General features: G+C 50.9%; 1 pseudogene across 1 annotated transcript; it reads left to right on the forward strand.

Moving 5' to 3' along the window:
- Window positions 1-3,079: 3,079 nt before the first annotated feature.
- On the forward strand, window positions 3,080-4,621 carry LOC310779420 (cilia- and flagella-associated protein 53 pseudogene; annotated as a pseudogene). The gene has a single exon. The product of its transcript is annotated as a cilia- and flagella-associated protein 53 pseudogene (transcript).
- Window positions 4,622-5,503: the final 882 nt, after the last annotated feature.

Genomic DNA, 5,503 nt, shown 5'->3' on the forward strand with positions numbered 1-5,503 from the left:
TTGCTAATATTTTCTGATGTAATGACACCTCAAAAATAATTTCCTTCAATAAAAGAGTGAAAACAAAGGAATTTTGTTTGGCCAAATAATATTTTTTAGCTGCAACCAGCAGCGCTGGCCCCTGCGTGCGCAGACCCTACACCTTCTTGCTGGTCTTGATTTACTGCTGGTGGGCATCAGATAGCCTATTCTAGCTTGTTTGCTCTCTGTGCATCGAGCCTGCTGCAGCTGCCTGGGTCTGTTGTATGCTGTAGTGCCCTGCATGCCCCACCCCCCCCCCCCTCCTCCTCCCCACCCCGTTGTGGGAGGAGTGTCTCTCTGGGCTCTGCTGTGAGTGCGTTTGCTCTGCGTGTGCTCTGCAATGAAAAGTCCGCTACATCCAGCTTTTTTACAGCCGCGTGTATTTGTCACCAGCTCCCATGCTTCCAGTTGAGAATAATAACAACTCCACATGCGGATGGGCTGTAGCAGCGGACACGGAGGTGCTCTATTGTGACAGCAGATTGGCTGCTGCAGGCACAGCTACGTTATGCTTCAATGAAGCAGCTGCATACGGACGGATGCGATGCGATTTCCTTTTCCCCAACGACTTCTTCTGTGTGTTTTACTCCACGTTCTCTCATCTGGAGAGCGCTGTCGCCACCTAAGGGTTCTGTAAAATAGGTTAGACACATTCAATAGCTCTCATATTGTAAGAGGCGATGTAAGAGGCTTAGATCGACACCCCCCCGTCAAAAAAACAATTTGGAGTTATTGACGCCATTTGGCGTCGCTGGCAGCGTACGGTAAATTTCTCTTGACGCCATATGGCGTCGCTGGCACTCAATGTGTTAAGCACCCAAGGCCCTTTTTTCTAACACATTGCGCTGGAACGCCTATTTTGGCACGGGCAACGCCCAAACGTGTGTTTACGCTCGGAACATGGCGATGGTATCTTCACCAGAGCGCAAACTGACACTTGCGGGAGGCAGATGATAGGCTAAGAGGCGCACGGACACGCCTGGGCCACGCCTACACCTGTGTCTGCGCTTAGATTCCAGCGCAAAACTGGATGGTGCGCAAAGTACGCTCCATTCCTAGGCTAGAGAGAGAGGTGGAGTCAGAGGCAGTGCAGCTAGGCTAGAGAGAGAGGTGGAGTCAGAGGCAGTGCAGCTAGGCTAGAGAGAGAGGTGGAGTCAGAGGCAGTGCAGCTAGGCTAGAGAGAGAGGTGGAGTCAGAGACAGTGCAGCTAGGCTAGAGAGAGAGGTGGAGTCAGAGGCAGTGCAGCTAGGCTAGAGAGAGAGGTGGAGTCAGAGGCAGTGCAGCTAGGCTAGAGAGAGAGGTGGAGTCAGAGGCAGTGCAGCTAGGCTAGAGAGAGAGGTGGAGTCAGAGGCAGTGCAGCTAGGCTAGAGAGAGAGGTGGAGTCAGAGGCAGTGCAGCTAGGCTAGAGAGAGAGGTGGAGTCAGAGACAGTGCAGCTAGGCTAGAGAGAGAGGTGGAGTCAGAGGCAGTGCAGCTAGGCTAGAGAGAGAGGTGGAGTCAGAGGCAGTGCAGCTAGGCTAGAGAGAGAGGTGGAGTCAGAGGCAGTGCAGCTAGGCTAGAGAGAGAGGTGGAGTCAGAGGCAGTGCAGCTAGGCTAGAGAGAGAGGTGGAGTCAGAGGCAGTGCAGCTAGGCTAGAGAGAGAGGTGGAGTCAGAGGCAGTGCAGCTAGGCTAGAGAGAGAGGTGGAGTCAGAGACAGTGTACCTAGGCTAGAGAGAGAGGTGGAGTCAGAGGCAGTGTACCTAGGCTAGAGAGAGAGGTGGAGTCAGAGACAGTGTACCTAGGCTAGAGAGAGAGGTGGAGTCAGAGGCAGTGTACCTAGGCTAGAGAGAGAGGTGGAGTCAGAGACAGTGCAGCTAGGCTAGAGAGAGAGGTGGAGTCAGAGGCAGTGCGGCTGACCGGGGCCAAACGGAGGGGATGCCACAATGGTGCCCATTGAAAAGCAGCAGGAAGCGGCTTCAGCTTCATTAGCCAAGAGGCAGGATGAGATCAAATCTGGATTTTGATTGGTTCCCCCCCTCCCCCACAACTCTGATGTTGTGCGTTTTGTGTTTGAGGTACTGCACGGACACTGCATGACCTGCTGTTTATTGTTCCCAGCATGTTAAAGTGCTAAACAAATTGTAATATTCACTATTTTTAAATAGGAGGATCTTTGTAGATAGCACACTAATACTCTAGCATTTGAGGTTATGGTTATATATACATATACCTATATATATATAATATATATAGCTCTCTCTCTCTCTCTCTCTCTCTCTCTCTATATATATATATATATATATATATATATAAATAATTGTTTGTTTTGCTAATCTCTTTTGTTAATTGATATAGCACAGTCTCCTGTGTAGCTGCCTTTGTCAATGTGATTTAGTTACTTCAAAGTTACACTCCTTTTTATACTCCTTTGTACACACACACACACACACACACACACACACACACACACACACACACACACACACACACACACACACACACACACACACACACACACACACACACACACACAAACAAACACAGATTGTTTACCTCCCTCGCCCTCATCTCTTTACCAGGCACTGCTGTTGGCGGAAACAGAGCAGGTGGTCATGTGACCTTTATCAGAATTCTGACCAATAATGAGTAGTAACGAGTAGTGTAACGAGTTACTTGGAGTAAAGTAAGGCAACTAATGTGCAATGTGTAATATATTACTTTTTTGAGTATCGACCCCCAACACTGGACATCACTCACTGATGGCATCCCAATTACTCGAGTGACATCACTGATGCCATCATGATGACATGAGACATGATGGTGTGTTTGTGTTTGTTTGTGTGTGTGTGTGTGTGTGTGTGTGTGTGCGTGCGTGTGTGTGTGTGTGTGTGGTGTCATTGACAATTGTGCAACTGCTCTCTGCACATAATTACTCAACTGAGCATGCTCTGTACATCACTGATGATGTCACAATGCAAGAGTCGAGAGGGATTTATGACATCACTGACATAGTGGAAGAAGAACCATCTTCCTGCTATAATAGGGTGGCTCGGCGAGCAAGCAACCACTTCAGCCTAAGATGTTCAGGCCAGATGAGAGAGGACCAGAGCGCGCTGGGGACCGTCCACGGCAGCATCAGGATAATGAGAGAGCGAGAGCGAAGTTCCCCTCATCAAGGCCTCCAGACTACCTCATTCTGGACAGGAGGAGACAGGAGGAGGCCAGAGAAAAGTTGTGGGAGTTCACCAAGTACAGGCAAACCTGCGACCAGAGAAGCACATGGCAGAAGAAGACTGATCGCAGTATTATCGTCGGCACTATAGAGAGACAAGTCAAAGACGCTTTGAACCAATATGAGATGAGCATCGACGGGCGGAGGGACAAGCTGCGCAGCATGTTGGAGGCTGAGGAGCAGCAACTCATTAGAGAGATGGGGGACAAGAAGGAGACAATGTTGGACAGACAAGGTAAGATGCGATTAAAAGCCAAGACGCTGAGGGAAAGACGGGAGAGTGAAAGACAGCAGCTGGTCGCCGACAAGCTGGAGCAACTGTTCATCGCGCAGAACGAGGAGCTGCGGGCCATCCAGACCATGCGCAGAGAAGAGGTGGTGAGCATGGACCGCGCCGCACAGCTGCGGATCAAGGAGGAGCAGCGGCAGCAGCTTCAGGAGGAGGAGAGGCTGTTTGCTGAGCTGTGGGATGCTGACCGGCAGGCTAAAGAGGAGCGAGAGAGCCAGGACTCCCAAAGGCGGCAGCAGAGACACACAGAGCAACTGGCCTACCTGAGGGCTCAGATGGAGGCCGCCGAGCAGCAGAGACAACAGGCCAGGCAGCTTAAAGAGGAGGAGGGCCAGCTTCTGCGCGAGCAGAGGGAGATCATGTGTCTGCTGTGGCAGCGAGAGCAGCAGCACAAGCTCCGGGCTCAGGAGGCAGAGCGCAGGCAGCTGGACGGCTGTCTGCGGCTGAAGATGAGACGCCTGGACCGCGAGACAAAGGCCGAGCTGGAGCTCGACATGGGCATCCTGCGGCAACTCCTGACCGAGGAGATGGACGAGAAACACGCCACTGTTCAGAGGAAGATCTCGCTGTGCGACGAGCAGCACAAGTACCAGCGATACTTGGCCGACGAGTTGGAAAAGCAAAAGAGACGAGAGCAAGAGACAGAGCGGCTGATCGAAGCAGAGCTGAAAGACAACTGGGCAAAGAGGGAGCGGAATAGTCAGATGCAGCAGGAGGCCAGGGATCGTCTGATGAAGGACATGATGGAGACTCTCGACCTGCAGATCCAACAGAAACTGGATCTGAACATGCAAAAACAAATCCAGCTGGCCAAGGAGTCAGACGAGTTGAACAAAACCATAGAGAGGATCAAAGTATTGGACGAGGAGCAGAAAAGACAGCGCAGACAGACGTGCCATGCGTACCAAGCGGACCTGAAGGCCCAGATGGTGCACCAGCAGCAGCTGCGGTCGGAGGAGAAGGCCCAGGTGGAGCGGGAGCACCGGCAGGGTCTGGCCGTGAAGGAGGAGTACGAGAAGAAGAAGCAGGAGATCCTCTCCAGACCCATTTCCCTCAACCCCTTCAACGCCTTCCTTCAAACACCGTCAAGGCGCTCGTGAAACATTGCGTTAACGAGCATGGAACGGACGGCCGTGAGGTCCCAGTGACCTTGACCTGACCTTTGACCACCAAAATCGAATTCAAGAAATTCCCTCGACCCCCGACTAAGGATGCTCTGTCCAATACACGTATTCCTGCATGGGGGTACTCTGTTGAGAAACAAAATGTTATCCAGAAGTTAGCACGAGTGAATAAGGCTAGTATTGTGACAAAAGGGGCCAAGTTGTCTAGAAGAGAAGTCTGTCCATCTGTCCCCATGAAAGAAAGAAAGTGGCCAGTCACTGGTGATGTCATACAGTTGTAGACGGCTTGCCCAGGTGGCCAGGTCACTAGTGATGTCATATCACAGATGATGTCATAATGGAGCGTCAATAAATGTCCACCACACATCTCACCCACAGCTCACAATAAAAGACCAACACACTTCTTCACACAGCAGCCCTCACAGTAAAAGTCCAACACACTTCTTCACACAGCAGCCTTCACAGTAAAAGTCCAACACACTTTTTCACACAGCAGCCTTCACAGTAAAAGTCCAACACACTTCTTCACACAGCAGCCTTCACAGTAAAAGTCCAACACACTTCTTCACACAGCAGCCTTCACAGTAAAAGTCCAACACACTTCACACAGCAGCCTTCCCAGTAAAAGACCAACACACTTCTTCACACAGCAGCCTTCACAGTAAAAGACCAACACACTTCTTCACACAGCAGCCTTCACAGTAAAAGACCAACACACTTCTTCACACAGCAGCCCTCGCAGTAAAAGTCCAACACACTTCTTCACACAGCAGCCTTCACAGTAAAAGTCCAACACACTTCACACAGCAGCCTTCACAGTAAAAGACCAACACACTTCTTCACACAGCAGCCTTCACA

This window comes from Poromitra crassiceps (genome assembly GCF_964638095.1).
Source record: "Poromitra crassiceps genome assembly, chromosome: 7".
NCBI classification, from domain to species: domain Eukaryota; kingdom Metazoa; phylum Chordata; class Actinopteri; order Beryciformes; family Melamphaidae; genus Poromitra; species Poromitra crassiceps.